We start from the raw sequence: 17035 nt of genomic DNA on the forward strand, positions 1-17035 counted from the left end.
TCGACAGGCGACGTGGCTCTCAAGTCGATCCAGCTCCAAGAAAGTGACTCATCCAAGACAGCCATCATCGGCGCGGGCTTGGGTGACAAATAGGAACTCGCGCTCGTTAGTTTCCTGCGGGCTAACTGAGACATATTCGCATGGAAACCATCGGATATGCCAGGGGTGCCCAAGGAGCTGATTGAGCATAGTCTTAATGTGTATCCACAAGCCGTACCAAAGAAGCAACGACTTCGTCGTTTTGCCCCTAATAAACGGGAGGCTATCAAACGGGAAATAGCTAAACTCCTCGCAGCCGGATTCATTAAAGAAGTAATCCACCCAGAGTGGGTAGCTAACCCTGTTCTTGTATTGAAAAAGAATAAAGAATGGAGAATGTGTGTCGATTATACCGATCTCAACAAGCATTGCCCGAAGGATCACTTTGGGCTCCCTCGCATCGATCAGGTAGTCGACTCAACCGCAGGTTGCGTACTGTTATGTTTCCTTGATTGTTATTCAGGGTACCATCAGATTGCACTCAAGGAAGAAGATCAGATCAAGACCGCGTTTATCACCCCATTTGGAACTTATGCATATAAAACCATGTCCTTCGGGTTGAAGAACGCAGGCGCTACCTATCAGCGCGCAATTCAGATGTGCTTTGCCGATCAGTTACACCTGAACATGGAGGCCTACGTGGACGATGTAGTCGTGAAGACCAGAAGTCCCGAGGGCCTGATCGCGGATCTGGAGGAAACTTTCGCCAGCCTAAGGAAATACCGATGGAAGCTCAATCCGACCAAGTGTGTTTTCGGCGTCCCATCGGGTAAATTGCTCGGGTTCATAGTCAGTAACCGAGGCATCGAGGCCAACCTTGAAAAGATCACCGCCATCACTGATATGGGGGCACCTGCCACAATCAAGGATGTGCAGAAACTTACAGTGTGCATGGCAGCTCTTAACAGATTCATCTCCCGGCTCGGGGAGAGAGGACTACCCTTTTTCAGACTCTTAAAACGCCAGGATAAGTTTCACTGGACAGAGGAAGCTGAGCAGGCCCTGCAGGATCTCAAGCAACACCTACAGTCACCTCCGATCCTCACAGCTCCATTGCCGGGTGAGACCCTCTTACTTTATATTGCGGCGACAACTCACGTTATCAGCAGTGCCATTGTCGTTGAATGCTCCAAGGAGGGCCATGCTTTTGGCGTGCAGAGGCCCGTGTACTTTGTCAGTGAAGTACTCTCAGAGTCTAAGGTGCGGTACCCGGCAGTCCAGAAGCTTCTCTACGGCATACTAATCACTTCAAGGAAATTACGCTACTACTTCGAAGAGTACCAGATCACTGTGATCATAGACTACCCGCTGGCGGATATCCTACATAACCAGGATGCCACGGGTCGTATTTCAAAGTGGGCCGTAGAACTGGGGGCTTTGTCGATCGACTTCAAGCCACGTACTGCAATCAAGTCCCAAGCTCTAGTCGACTTTATGGCAGAGTGGAGGGAAAATCAAGTTCCAAATCCAGTGGACAAGCCAGAGCATTGGACCATGTACTTCGATGGTTCTCTCAAGCTCGATGGCGGCGGCGCTGGAGTTTTATTCATTTCCCCAAGACGCGAACAACTCAAATACATTCTCCAAATCCTCTGGGAGGTATCCAACAATGAAGCCGAGTATGAAGCCTTGCTTCACGGGCTTCGTTTGGCGATATCACTAGGGATCAAACGACTACTTGTTTACGGCGATTCACTTTTGGTCGTTCAGCACGTAAACAAGGAGTGGGACTGCAACAAGGAGACTATGGAAGCCTATGTACAGGAGGTACGCAAGCTAGAAAACAAATTTTCTAGCCTAGAAGTTCATCATGTGCTGCGGGAGCACAACGTTGCCGCTGATGCCTTGTCTAAGCTGGGGTCAACCCGAGCACAAGTCCCAGCAGGGGTATTTGTACAAGAGTTGAAGCAACCGTCCATCAGCCCTTCACCACAGGTCTCCACCGGCACTGGCTCTGTACAGCCAGAACGGGAGGTTATGCTGGTTGGCGAGGACTGGAGAGGACCCTTTATCGACTACATCCGAGATCTCATATTACCGGCAGGGATGGACCCCAAGAGCGCTGTTGCCGCCCGCATCATGCGACGGAGCAAGGGGTTCGTCCTAGTCGAGAACAAACTTTATCGGCGCGGCGCACGATCTGGAGTGCTCATGAAGTGCGTCACAACAGAAGAAGGTCTGGACATATTGCGGGAGATACACGAGGGCGTGTGCGGCAACCACGCATCGTCAAAGTCACTGGTCGGCAAAGCATACAGAGCCGGTTTCTGGTGGCCCACTGCCGTGTCCAACGCCGAGGATCTGGTGCGAAGATGTTAGAACTGCCAATTCTTTGGCAAGCAAACTCATGTCCCAGCCCACACCCTCATTACTATACCGCCTTCCTGGCCGTTCGCTTGCTGGAGCCTCAACATGATTGGGCCCTTCACAACGGCGCCAGGAGGCTTTACTCATGTTTTGGTGGCTATCGACAAGTTCACCAAGTGGATCGAGTTCAAACCGATCGCCAAACTTACTCCAGACAGGGTGGTCGACTTCATCTCTGATATCTTGCATCATTTCGGCTTCCCCAACACTATTATCACTGATTTGGGTTCAAACTTCATGGCCAACCAATTCTGGGAATTCTGTGAAAATTCATCCATCGAGGTCAAGTACGTTTCGGTGGCACACCCAAGGGCAAATGGGCAAGTCGAGCGGGCAAACGGCTTGATCATTGACGGCCTCAAGAAAAGACTCTACGACTCCAATAGCAAGAAGGGTGGGAAGTGGATTCACGAGTTGCCACATGTCATCTGGGGGCTCAGGACCTAACCATCCAAAGCCACAGGGCAGACCCCGTTCTTCCTTGTCTACGGCTCCGAGGCGATTCTTCCAGCGGACATCATGTGGAAATCCCCAAGGGTCGAGATGTATAACGAAGGCGAGGCGGATGAAGCACGACAGCTGGAGCTGGATTCTGTCAAAGAGGCTCGCTGCTCTGCTCTCGTTCAGTCAGCCCGTTACCTACAAGGGATCCGGCGATATCATGATCGCAATATTAAGGAACGGTCGTTTAGCATAGGCGACCTCGTCCTTCGTCGCGTTCAGGATGAGTCGGGTTTGCACAAGCTTAACTCACGATGGGAAGGACCGTTCATCGTCAGGAGGGTTACAAGACCAGGATCTTATCGACTTCAACACCCCGACGGTCAGGATGTACCCAATTCATGGAATATTCAACACCTGCGATGGTTCTACCCCTAAGCAGACTCGTTTTCAATTCCTGTGCGTGCCAAGGGCACATTTTTTCTTTTCTGGGTCAATATGGCGGCTTTGTGCCACATGACCCGAAATGTAAATTCTTGAATACAATGCGGAGGCTTTGGCCACGCTCAAGTTTTATACAAATCGACTACTTGCTACAGGCATATGGGTCGTCGCGATGATAATCGTGTTTTTTCAAACTGCTTAGGCCCGTCTGGCTCGGGTTCTATCTAACTTGTTTGACATGTCCACATGATGGGCTATATCAACTACTCCTGAAGTCGTTGCACTCAGGGTAGTTTTTGACTGTTTGCTACGGGCATCCTAGTCGTCGCGCCACAAACCGCGCGTTCCGAGCACGTTGGATCCCCCCGGTCGGATTTTATCTAGCTTACCCGATGAGCTCAAGTGAAGAGTTATATCGACTACTCTCTGAGTCGCTGCACTCCGAGGTAGCATGTCCCTGCTACAGAGCAGACGAGGCTCTCAGACTTCATATAAGGCCACAGGAGGACTAAGGTGGTTTCTTATATTACAAATGTCATAAATACTAACGGTTCAATCCTGAACCATGTTTTCTACAATTTTTTCAGCTACTGGCCGAACCTCTAGCAAGTACTCACGGAAGTTTTCATCAGTACAATCAGCAGCTGTACCCCCTGCGAGTACTTCTAGCCGAGCCTTTGGCCAGAAGGACTTCACAAGGCCTAAAGCATGACCCACGTATGATGTGGCGGCCTCGGTGACGAAGTTGAGGATCTTTTGCGGTGCCCCGCGAAGTCGATCCAGCAGTGGTGGCTCATCTTCAGCGCCGTCTTCCCGAGGGTCCACCATCTCTACGAGTTCCTGGGCTGCTGCCTTTAAGTCGTCGAGTTCCTTCTGGCGTTGCTCCTTCTCCTCGCCTAGAGTCTTGATCTGCTGAAGGCAGTCGATGAACTGTTTCTTCGTGTCGGCCATCACCTTCCGCAGACTCTCGACTTCAGCTGCGCGGCAATTCAGCATGTTCTTCAAATCAGTAAGCAACTCCTCTTTATAATTTAAGAGTTTTTTAAGTTCTGCGGTGATAAGCAGGTTTCAGACCATGGAGTTATTGACTACGAGTACGATTTCGAGAATGAAACTCAACGTACCTTGATGGGTTTTTCGCTGCTCCTTGAGTTGGCCTTGGAGCTCGGTGATGGTCTGCTCGAAGCCGGCCCGCTCCTGCATTAGCTCGTCAATTCGCTTGGCGGACTCTTCCAGCTTCACAGCCCGCTCATCGGCGTTCCGGCTCGTATCCTGCACATTTCCGGACGTCAGAGACAGACAACTCAACCATACAGCTACCAATGGTTTCATGAAGATTTACCAGGGCAAACTTATCGATCGCCTTGATCATTTGCCGCACGCGGCTTAGGTCGTCCCTTGGGAGGCCCATCACTTGGAGTGCGTCATCGATCTCTCCTACAGGGGTTGGCAGCACAGTTGCTTCGCCAGAAGTACCCGCACCCTCCAAGACTGATGGCTGGGGGCTGGGCAAAGAAGACGAAGGATTGCAAAACAGAGTTGTTATCAGTATTCAGCAGAACAACTCGATATCTTTATAGTTTGACAAGCACTTACCCGGCGAGGTCAGCGGTGCTGGCTTTGCGTTTCCGCATCTCCCGGCGCCGCTGGGGAATTAGAGGTGCGTCGTCAGATAATTCCACGGATGATCTGGAGGAGTTGTTTGCTTGCGCCCTCTCCCCGGTCGCCCGGCTGCCCTCGGCCGACTCGTTGCCAGAAGTCTTTGCTCTTTTTGCTCCGGCCGCAGCGCTGGGCAACAAGTGATATGGTCGGGGCAGATCAGGTTGCGGCGGGTAATTCCGGTATAACGGCGTTCGATCCTGTGACAAGTTTATTAGTCAGTTATACTTCACAACATCAAAAAAGAAGTCAAGAAGTCGACTACATACTGATGGTGGCCAGTTCTGGGCTGAAAATCCTGCTGGAACGTATGGCACGGTTTCCACGTCCAGTAGAATTCGCTTGACGCAACAAGCGCTGCATCGTCTCCGAGTTCCTCTGCGCACATACGAGATGGGTCTTCAGTTCCCATGTACTCGAATCCTAATGTGTGGCGCTGTTGGATGGGTTGGATTCGGCGTTTGAAGAATGACATCATTACGGATGCCCCGGTTACCATCGCCTCCTTGTGCGCGGTGATCAACTCTAGTAGCTCCTTCACCTGGTCCATCTCTGCCTGAGCAGGCTCCAGGGTCCACTCGGGGCGCTGAACGGGAGATCTGCCTGAACGCGCAGGGAGTTGGGGGGCGTGGTTCGCAATATAGAACCATTGCTGCTTGCACCCGGGGACATTGGACGGGAATTTGTAAGATATGTATTTCTCACTGGCATGTTGCCTAAGCTGGATGCCAGCGCCCCCTATCGCAGATGGATCTTTTGAGGTGGGCTGCGGCTTCATGTGGAAAAGATAGCGGAAAAGAGCCCAATGGGGCTCAATTCCGAGGAAGGCTTCACAGAAGTGGATGAAAATGGAGATATGGCAAATTGAGTTAGGGTTGAGGTGTTGCAGCTCAATCCCGTAGAAATAAAGAAGGCCACGGAAGAACGAACAAGTGGGGAGGGCCAATCCCCGTTCAGAAAAAGAACAAAAAGAGACGATCTCGTCGACATTCTCCATGGGGAAAGGGTCACGAAAGGAAAGGCGCCAATTGATGAGATCCCTTTCCTGAAGAAGGCCACCCAACACCAGATTTGCGAGATTGTGGCGAGAACACTTACTAATTGTCCACTCGCTGGTTGCCGCTTGCGCTTCTTTCAAGTCCTTCTGGTTGGTTTTCTTCGGCGCCATTTCGAATCTGTTAAGCCACCGGTTGTTCGTACAACGCTCGGGGGCTACGGTCGCAGGCTCGAAGGATTTCGACTACGCAGGGCATTGGAGGGGTGACAGCAAGGGGAGATCTAATTGGGGTTTTGTTTTTTCTCTGGCGGCGGCGAAAGATCTGAAGGCATGGAAAAAACCCTAACTAACTGTGGGGTTAAATAACCAGCGGTCAGGCAGTGGTTTACTGTGCGAAAGGTGAAGCGTCGCACAAGGGGAATACTTGGAATACGAGCAGTTTTTTGGTGGATTTTTTGGGCAATTATTTGATTAAACCATTTTTTCAGGATTAATTATCCCGAAAAAAGAGGTTTTTCGAATTTCGAGTTCAATTTCTGCCAATTACATCATCTTGGATTATATTTTCTTAACAGGGAACATTTTTGCCACGACTCTTGGGATCCTTTTTTCCAAATTTGAGAGATTTGGATTCAAGGCTCGGGGGCTGTGAGACACGTGGCATCGACTACTTATTTTTCGAAAGTACTCGAAAAATAAGAAGAGAAGACTCAAGACTAATTTGACCCTCAGCCTGATTCTTCGATTCAACCTAAGGCTCGGGGGCTACTCCATATGAAGTGCGATTATTCATCGCACCCCATATAAAAGAAGGAATTCGAGGCATGAGCACCTCATAGCTTCGATGCAGCCAAAGGAGTACTCGAAGAAGGATTTCAATACAGAGCTTCGAAAGAAGTCGAAGACTACTTCAGAAGTATTCGAAGAGCCTGCAGTGCTCAGCTACGAAGAACTCGGGGGCTTGTCAGACCCGAGGCCACGGGGCTGTGTACATGAAGGAGTCCATATTGGGCTAGGGGATAGGACGTGTCCTGTACCTTATTTATGTTGTATTCTACCCGCATGCGGAGTAGAACTGAAGGAAACTACTCGAGTTGTACTTGAGTATGATTCCTAAACTAGAATCCGGCTAGGATTCATGTAACCTTGTCCCCCCGGATATATAAGGGCGGGCAGGGACCCCCTCAAAAAAAGAGATCACCAGATCAACATCAAGGCAATACAAACCATCATACAGGACGTAGGGCATTACGCATATTGCGGCCTGAACCTGTCTAAATCTTGTGTTGTCTGCACCTTCGAGTTCCTGATCTCGGTGCATCCCAACCCAAAACCTACCACCTTGGGTATACCCCTCGGTGGGCAGCCGGATAAAACCCGACACCCAGTGCGTACCAATTATGGAGGTGATAAATTAGCCAAGTTATATATTGAGCGTATTGTGAAGTTGCATGGAGTACCTGAGAGGATTGTGTCAGATAGAGGCACCCAGTTCACTTCGAGATTCCGGAGCAGGTTACATGAAGCACTTGGTACAAACTTGGACTTCAGTTCAGCCTATCATCCTCAGACTGATGGCCAGACCGAAAGAATTAATCAGATCCTTGAAGACATGCTAAGAGCCTATGTTCTTACTTATGGCAAAAATTGGAAAGACAGTTTGCCATATGCGGAGTTCTCTTACAACAACAGCTACCAGTCCAGTTTGAAGATGTCGCTGTTTGAAGCCCTCTACGGGAGGAAGTGTCGCACACCTCTCATGTGGACCGAAGTTGGTGACCGCATTATTGAGGGCCTAGATTTTATTAAAGAAGCAGAAGACAAGATAGCAGAAATTAGAGAGAATCTAAAGGCAGCTCAATCCTGCCAGAAAAGTTATGCTGATAAAAGAAGACGTACTCTCAGTTTCGAAGTTGGAGACTATGTGTACCTTAAAGTTTCCCCAATTCGCGGCACACGCAGATTCTAGGTACAAGGAAAGTTGGCTCCATGTTACATTGGACCTTTCCCAATTATCAGGAAAGTGGGAACGGTAGCCTATAAGCTTCAGTTGCCAGCAGAGATGTCAGATGTGCATGATGTATTCCATGTGTCCCAACTCAGAAAGTGTCTGCGAGTACCAGAAGAACAAGTGGCCCCAGAACAATCGACCTGCAGGATGATCTCAGATACCATGAAGTACCAGTAAAAATTCTAGATACTGTGACGCGAAGAACCCACATCTCAGCAGTCAAAATTTGTCGAGTCTAGTGGCGTAGACATTCGGAAGTAGAAGCAACTTGGGAGAGAGAAGACGCGCTCCGAGCCGAGTTCCCCAGTCTCTTTAGTAGTGAAGCTGAATCTCAGGGACGAGATTCAACCTAAGTGGGGTAGGTTTATAATATCCTAGTTTTCATCACTATTGAAAGAAATGCAAGGCAACCCTCTAGAACATTCTCCACTAAGCAAGAGTGAGATATTTTCCATGGAGTACTCTAGAATTAGTAATAAGTAAAATTTTGAAAATGTTAGAATATTTTGGAATTCTCTAGAAGGGGGACACTTGTCCCAATACCATGGCTCCCCTTGACCTATAAATAGAGCCCCCCTCCTTACCATGGCATCCATCCATGAGCAAGGTAGATGAGTTGTGGTAGGGCTAGAAGGGTGAGTGCTAGGCTAGCCACTTAAAGGTGTGTGTTCCTTTGTAACTTTGTTGCTCCAATAAGGTAAATGCCTTTATAAGTGTTAGTCTCCTGGTTAAACTTAAGTACTTAGTGTATAAGTTGTGATCCATCGAAGGTTGGCTCTATCACCCAGGATCGCAAAAATGTCTGGGCTTCATCGAAGGTTGGCTCTGTCACCCGGAAGCCAGCTTCATCTGTTGGTAGGCTCTACCTCCCAGAAGCAAAAGGCGGCTCTGCCGTCAAAACGATCTGGTACACTAAGTAACTAGAAGCTGACTGACTCTAAAGTGAGTTGGTGTGTCATAGGAGTAGATCCTCAACCTAGTGGGTATTAGGACCACCTCAATTTCCAATAATCACTAAAATAAAACTTATGTTGCAATTAAACTAGTAACGTAAAATAATACTAACGTTATATGAGGTATTACATAACTACTAGGCAAACTATTTTATACTCTTGCCTTGCGTTAGTACATTCATTCCCTTCAGTAACCAGCATACGCATGCTTGCACCTACGACAAAAAAAACATCTCGTCTCTTTCCATAGAAACCTCTCGAGTCACCGTACCATGCCATAATTCCCAGATAATCATGACAGCGCCTACCTTCTTTGCCATAACTTCTTCATCCCCTAGAAGCCACAGAGTACCCACACCATTGACCTTGAAATGACCCGTCATGGCAGCACTCGCTCCAATTCCTGGAAGCTGGCAAGAGTGCTCACAATATTAAATAACCCGTCATGCAAATATGGCGGCAACCACCTCGCCATAAATCGGGGTCGTCGCGCATAGTGCCGGCCGAGATTTTTTTTCCGCCGCGCGAACCGCCTCACCTCGTCTATAAAAGAAGCCGACGCCCCCTCCCTGCCATCCTCACCTGCGCTCGCTCTTGCTCGCGCACGCGCGACACGCCGGCCCCACGACGGGACCGCGCACTGCCGTCAGCACCACGCCGTGCCGCCCACCTCCGCGTCCCCACCTCGCCCACGCCGCTGCAGCGTCCTTGCCGGCTTTGCCGCCTTGACGCTCGCGCCTTCAGCGCTGCCACTGTTCGTGTTGACGACGAGCTGCCGCAGCCCACGCCGTTGCCCGTCCCTGCGCAACGCCGCTGCTGCTCTCCTCTCCTATAAAAGGAGTGAGGCCGTGACGAGCCCCATCATCAGCCCAAGCGCACCGAGCCGCTTCGCTCCGCTGGCTGAACCACTTCTCACGAGCCCAGCTCACTCACGAGACGAAGCTCCAACAGTTGACCATCTTCCTCGAGCTGTTCCACGCCAAGGTGAGATGGCAGGCAGCTCCCCAACCATTAACTCCGCAATACTAATAAAGGCCCAAAACACCCATCAGGCCGTGAGCACTTAATCCAAATCATTCTATTTTCGGAATTAAATACCAACCAATACTGTAAACTCAATATCTCCTTCATATCAACTCCTTTTCATGTAACTCTTTTTTTTTCCTAAACTCTCCTCAAATCATATACTATCTATTCCTCCTATTTTCATCTCCATTTGAGCTTATTTTATAGCTTGCTTATGTTTGTTTGCCAGTTGTGCCGTTTTTGCCCGTAGATCACAGAGTGACCGAGGAGGAGCCTGCCAAGGAGTATGAAGGCCAGTACCGCGAGCCGGAGCCAGAAGACCCATACCGCGAGCAGGAAGCCGCCGCCACCAACGCGTACTTAAGCGAAGGAAAGTTTCATCGACCCCTATGTGAGCGGTTGCATCCATGTGAGGACGTCTAGTTGTAGCTCTGGTTTAGGATCGGTTACATATACTGGTACTTGAGTGATTGAATGTGCTCATACATGCATATGAGTAGTTATGCATATCCAGAGTTGAGACTAGGATATGAAGGGATTTGGCTGAGGCTAGGGCAGCTGGGTATGCTGGAGCCGGCGCTACCGTGGTGATAGACTGGCAGGTGAGTGCTACCGTGGTGGTAAGCTCGAGTTGACATGTTGAGGGATGGTTGCTTCCCTGGTGAACCATAAGGACCGAGTTGTTTTGACATCTCACCTAGCTTACTTTAGTACGACCACAGGTTCCGGTATGGGCCGAACTTAGCCTAATCCCACTGGTTAGCCTGACGGTCGCAGGGATGGTTTACGGGTATAGACCATTGGGGTTAGGGCCCGAGGGTTTGTGTGGCCGGGCTGGGGCGTGACCACGGCTGGGTGTCGGCTATGTCGGTTGTCCGTTCGGGCAGTCGAGCTTGTGGGTACAGTGTATGACCTCTGCAGAGTGTATAATCCATTCGAATGGTCCGTGTCCACAGTATGGACAGGCTACGGTGTGGTCCTAACAACTAGTGAGCTACCTACTGTGGGTTGTGTCAGGAAGAGTTGCATACCATGAGTTGCATTGCTAATGCATTGTGCTTAATGTGCGTCGTGCATGTCATTCCCCTCCCGTAGGGTGAGGTGGAACTTGCTGAGTACTCTTGTACTCAACCCTTGTTGATTTTTCTCCAGAGGATCCTGACTTTGTGCCAGAGGACTGCGAGTAGATCGTGTCCTCACCCAAGCTGATCGAGTGGAGCCGTGATGGATGAAGAGCTAGTCCTCCATGTTGTCATGCTAGTCGTTATCCTATGGTTGTGCTGTGTAGCTCTGTGTTGTCACTTTACCCCTCGTGTACATGTTGAATAAAGCTCTGTATGACTCTGGACTCCACTTGGTGTAACATGTATTATGCCGGAGACCTCATTCGGTAATTAATATATGGTTTAGCCTTGACCTTTGGGTCGAGGTGCTTCACTTGCCGACATAGTAAACAGCTTAGGTGGTACACCTCCTCAGGTGCAAACCATGGAACGCCAACAATTCAAGAAATTAACAATCTCTTTTGTGATACCAGCAAGAGAAGATCTAGGAACCATGATTCCAATAGTGGCTAGTGGTAAAGAAACACCTATCAAGATGACTTATGAAAGAAGTGTCATGGGGGAGTGGTTGGCCTGTACGGCAAGTTGACTCCGGCGTGCATCCTTATCCGCCACACCTACTCTCGGGGCCACTGGTATGCAGGGTTCGGCTACGCGTAAGGCGGAGCCTGGTTGGGGGATCTCAGTCGGAGCCGTGGTACGGACCCAGTCCCCGTTCGTCTCCTAGGTCGGGGACGCGAGCCATGCTTTTCCCGACCGGCCGGTCGGTCGGGATCATGGCCTTGGGCGGCCTAGACGAATCTATGGCCCGCAAAGATGGGCGTTCGTTCCGGGTTCTATATTTGGGCTAGTCTGAATGTCAGCGGAAGCCGGGTCCGCTAGGATCTTGGGTCCCTAGACCCGTCAGAGACCCCCGAGCGGCTTTACAATTTGTTTAATCGTGAAGGCGCTTTTTCGTGCCGCACCGTATTTTAGCTCTGAGTGAGTAGTCGCATCGTGCTCTCCAAGTCGCAGGGAGGCACAGCGTGCGACGGGTTACCCTTTACGACCGTGGGTCAATTGAGGGTTGCTCTTGTATGTCCGTGAAATGAAGACGCTGTAGCGGCAGCGGCCGTCTGCTTTTGACATGGAATCGCGAGGCCCACCCGAGGCGGCGTGGGTGTTCAGTCGGCAGCAGATGGACTGCTCGCGGTCGTCCCCTGCCAAGGCGTCCTTGAGGGAGGGGGTGCAAGAAGAAGACTTGCGAGGAAGATATTCCTCCCAGTCTTCCCATACTTGGAGCAGCCCTCCCAAAGTTACCAGCCACCTGGTGGTGGTAACAGGTTTTTCGTACTTTGTAACGGCCATAGGCTGACTGTACTTTGTAATACTTATTCGCCAGGAATAAAGCGCGTTTATCCCGAGGTGTATTGTATCTGCCACGCCCGTCCATAAATCCGGTCGGGGGCTTGAATTTTTTCAATTTTTCTAAGTGGAAATGCGGTGCCTTGTCTCGCCGCACCTTTGCTACGAAGGAGGGCGGTCGGGTCGACGGCATCGTGTGCATATGTGTGGAGGTGGCTCCGTCGGCGGTCTCCATGACCGGAGGGGTTGAATCGGCGTCACTTGCCTCGATGGCTCGAGTCACGGGCTCAGTGAGCTCCTAACGGGTGTGCCCAGGTAAATTTTAGGCGTCCGAGTGGAATCCGGGCCCATCGTTCGTGATAGGGACGGCATAGCCCGCAGATGGCATTACACTGCTCAGCGATCCACCTCCCGGCATGGTTATCTAATTCCAGACTTGTCATGGTTCAAAATCAGAGCGCTTCAACAGAATGAACATGATATTGTTAGTCTCTGTGAGAGTACTTGCATAAGAAAACTAAAATGACATGGTATGTGAGTTTTTGCCAATTTAACAATATATGGTACTTTTTTTTATTATGTGAAGCAGTTTCTAATATTTGTCTACCATCCCTGTTATAGGATATGTTTGGTAACACCTTCACGGCGATGAGTTTCCAAAATATTTTATATCAAGTTTTAGAGAAATTAGGTTATCATTGGTACGAGTTAGGGACACCCTATACTGGTGAAGGCCTGTACCAGACTTCTATTGAGGTTCGATCTACCCCATCTTCTATTGTGGAACCAATGTTCACCATTTACGGCAAAGCACTTCCTCGTTGATGTGAAGCAAAGGACAGTGCATTTATCCGTGCTTTGATTTTTATTGATGAAAGCCTGGGGTATAAGGTTGGCGATGTTAACTATGTTCAGTACCTCTTGTTTAAGAATAATATCAACTAGATGATGTAATGTAGGCATGCAATTGGACATTTGTATCTTGGATGGAACAATTAGAATGTAATATGTATCGGGTTTATCAAATATTTCAATTGCTTTTATATTTGGGGTCATGCAGCGTGATGTGGTTGTATATGGATATCAATCTATTTATATATATTTGGGGATTGATCAAGCATTTATACTGGTGGGTTACCAACCATCAGCATATCATCTTTGTTGGTGGTCATGAACCGTCAGCACAAATGAATCATATTGGCGGGTTTGACCAACCGCCAGCAAAGATCGGTCTGTGCTAGCGGTCATGAACCGCCAGCATAATTAGCTATTTATGCTGGCAGAGAGTTCCTAGCGTATACTCGAACCGTCAGCATAATGCCAATTAGACCGTCAGCAAAAGACCTTTTATGTACTAGTAGATGTGGTTCCTGGACATCATCACTGGGATGAGACACCGGCTGCGAAGGGCGCACCGTCAGCTCGACCAAGTATCCGACGAGATCATCGAAGAGTGCGAGGCACGGTGGAGAAACGCCCAAGGAGAAGACCGTGAGGGGGAGCACGACCTCCTCGGCGTCTTGGTGAGGATACGAGAACATCAAGGCGATCATAATGGTAAGTGTTGTCGTTGCACCTTTTATTTTTGCAGGATGTTTAATATCGAAATTCTAACCGAGTTTGCATCATACGATTTTCTTGAAATGGTTTAGGATTTGTTCATAGCAGGGACGTTGACAACTTCATCCGCCGCTGAGTGGGTCATGTCAGAGAACCCGGAGATGATGGCAAAGGCGCAAGCAGAGGTGCGGCAAGCATTCGACAACAAGAACCCGTTGGACCATGAGTCCAACGCGTTAACCATCTGCACTACTTGAGCATGGTCATCAAGGAGACCATGAGGCTGCACCCACCCCTCCCGCTCCTCCTCCCTCGTCTCTGCCGGGAGACCAGCGATGTCGGTGGGTTTGAGGTGGCCAGAGGCAGCAGGGTGATCGTCAACGCATGGGCGATGGCTAGAAGCCCGGAGTATTGGAACGACGACTCTGAAGAGTTCAGTCCTGAAAGGTTCGAAAAAAGTGTGCTCGACTATAAAGGAACACAGTTTGAGTACCTGCCGTTTGGTAGTGGGAGGAGGATGTGTCCTGGTTCCGGTTTCGGGTTGGCCACCATGGAACTGATCTTGGCACGCCTCCTATACTATTTCGACTGGAGCCTTCCAGCTGGAATGCAGCCGCTAGAGCTTGACATGGACATGACAGTTGGAGCAACAGCAAGAAGAAGCAACCAATTACACCTCGTGGCATCACCTTACTACAAAGTTATTACATCGAAGAGTTGAATATCGATCTTGTGAACCAATTGAACTACATTTTACTTGATGGCTGCATTTGCAGTTTTCTTCGGTCTTGTGGGATTTTTAAGATGGTAAATAAATTTGAGTGAGCTAAGAACAACTAATGGGCCCACTGATGTAAAATTTCTAAGACTGGATTGAAGTGCATGGGGGTGTGTTCTGTTTCACAGTGACTAGTGTAAGGAATGTGTGTGCTTTGCATTGATGTTTTATTTTGCTGCTGTGAAAAAAGGTTTGTTCTGTCGATAAAAAATGGGCCCTGGCCCCCTGGCAAGTTGTTCAAGTTCAACCGTATGGTTTTCCAGGTAAGTGATCTCTCTCCAGCTCGTGAATTTGAAGTATTGGAGTAATCCATTTTAGATTGAAGTAACCATTATTTTTTTTTCAGTTGTGTCTGTTCCCCAAGGGCATCTTTGTTTGTTCCATATTCTGTTCCACCTATGGGCCACTCTTCGATGACTTCTGCAAATTGTAAACAACAGGCACTGACCAAACTGTGAATTCAAGGAGCAGCGTGCTCCGTGCATCCGGCGACAAAAAGATAAACAAAGCTTTGGAACCGTGGAACGGAGAGGCATGTGTGCATGTCTTAGGTGTAGTTGGTTTCCTAAACGAAGATAATTAAGCATTACACCTTTTACTAATCCTGTGTTGTTGACTGGACTTAGAGAGTGTATGGATGAGATCTATTGTTTGGCTTGCTGATAGAGTCAGCGTCCATGCTAGTTCATCTCGGCGTAGGGCGAAACGCCATACTAGTTCATCTCGGGCATGGCGAAACGGTGGCGGCCGAATCCTTTGCCAAAAGTTTGGCACGCCGACACGTTGGTGTGGTAGATAAGAGCATAAAGTCATGAACCAAACGGCCAGTGACTTAGCAACCGGCGGGCTTTGCAGCTTTGTGCATTGCTTTGATCTCTGTTGGTTGTATGACTTGTGCGTTTCTTCAATCTCTGTCGATTGCATGCTTTGTCTTCAGGTTGTGCGTGAGACTTTTTTTGTGTGTTTTTCTTCTGATTGTTAGAGCAACTGTTGTTTCAGGAGGGGTTTTGGTCTTTTGGCCTCCTTCCCTGGTGTCTCTCGTTCAAGGGCTGGCGTGTTCTTTTCTTCAAATTAATAGCATGTAGGCAGTAGACAGCCAGCAATTGTCCTTTCCCTGGAACGTTATTTTGTTAGGTTGATCAAAAAATTAAACCATGCTTCAACTAAAATAAAACTAACTCGGCATCTCAATGAACCATTGGTAACTTTGACTTAACAAGTTGGTCCAATTGAAAAATATCAAAGCAATATGATTTATCTAGAAAGACTGTGAACACATTAAAATAATGATTTTCTTGTGAGGCACCTCCAATTTTCATGCTTTTGAATCATGGAGGTCTAAGTGCTATTCTTTTTCATATATACTATTGAAAGCAATTATAATGAGATGACAAAAAATTATGACATGAAAGACTTCAAATACAGAAGCTGTTTTTTATTGGGCATATATCAGCATTTTAATGAAAAAAATTTCCAACAACAAAACATCTTAACCAATAGAATCAGATTTGATATATTTGTACCTTTTTTTCCTATAAGTATGAACATGAATGCAACAATACAATTCAATCTGGTATCTATTGCCAGACTCAGTGTCAAGTTATTTTGAACTTAGCTGAACACTAGATTTGGACTTGACCATAATTAGGAAGATATTGCGACCATCAGAAATGGTTAAGTGTGGGAGAAAACACACACAATGCAATGTATGTTGCTTCAGACAAAAAAGAAGTCAGATACTGAATTCAGATAGCTAGAATGTGCTTGATCCTGTATTAACAGTTGAAGGAAGGTATGCAGCCATGCAGGGATAATATAAAGACTCGTGGGTACAAAATAAATAATGCTGATTTGGTTCTGGTAGGCATGAGCTTCACGTCTAGCGATGGTTCAAATGAACAGTTAGTTGAATTTAAACTTACCCTGGCAGTTGTATTTAATTGCCTCCTAGCTGAATTTACCATGCAAATTTTCTTTTGTTGCTTTGAAAGTTATCCTAGGTATCCCTAATTCATGTTCAGGCTTGTGGCAGCAACCAACATTTATAGTTGATACGAAACTGAATAACCCCATGGCTATCCAAAACCAAGAGCAAGGTTGCAAACAATAAAACTTCTGACATCTTCCTTTTCCATGCCACCAATACGAGGGAAGTGATCAAGATTCAGAAGCACTAACAACTAGGTCAAACTCATGCAATCTTTGTGTCTGAACAAAGCAAGTGATTTCAGTATCATCAATCACACTACATGCTAATGAAAAAAAAATCAACCTCTGAAATATGGGTTTCCCATGTTCAGCTTCCAGCACATGATGTTTGAACTCAGCTCTTCTGGTTGTTGTCATCGCCAC

At 48.2% G+C, this 17035-nt stretch overlaps 1 pseudogene; it reads left to right on the top strand.

Moving 5' to 3' along the window:
• Nucleotides 1-14626, top strand: part of LOC112873016 — a 29383-nt pseudogene extending 14757 nt beyond the window's left edge.
• Nucleotides 14627-17035: the final 2409 nt, after the last annotated feature.

The sequence above is a fragment of the Panicum hallii genome, chromosome 9 (assembly GCF_002211085.1).
Source record: "Panicum hallii strain FIL2 chromosome 9, PHallii_v3.1, whole genome shotgun sequence".
Lineage (NCBI taxonomy): Eukaryota > Viridiplantae > Streptophyta > Magnoliopsida > Poales > Poaceae > Panicum > Panicum hallii.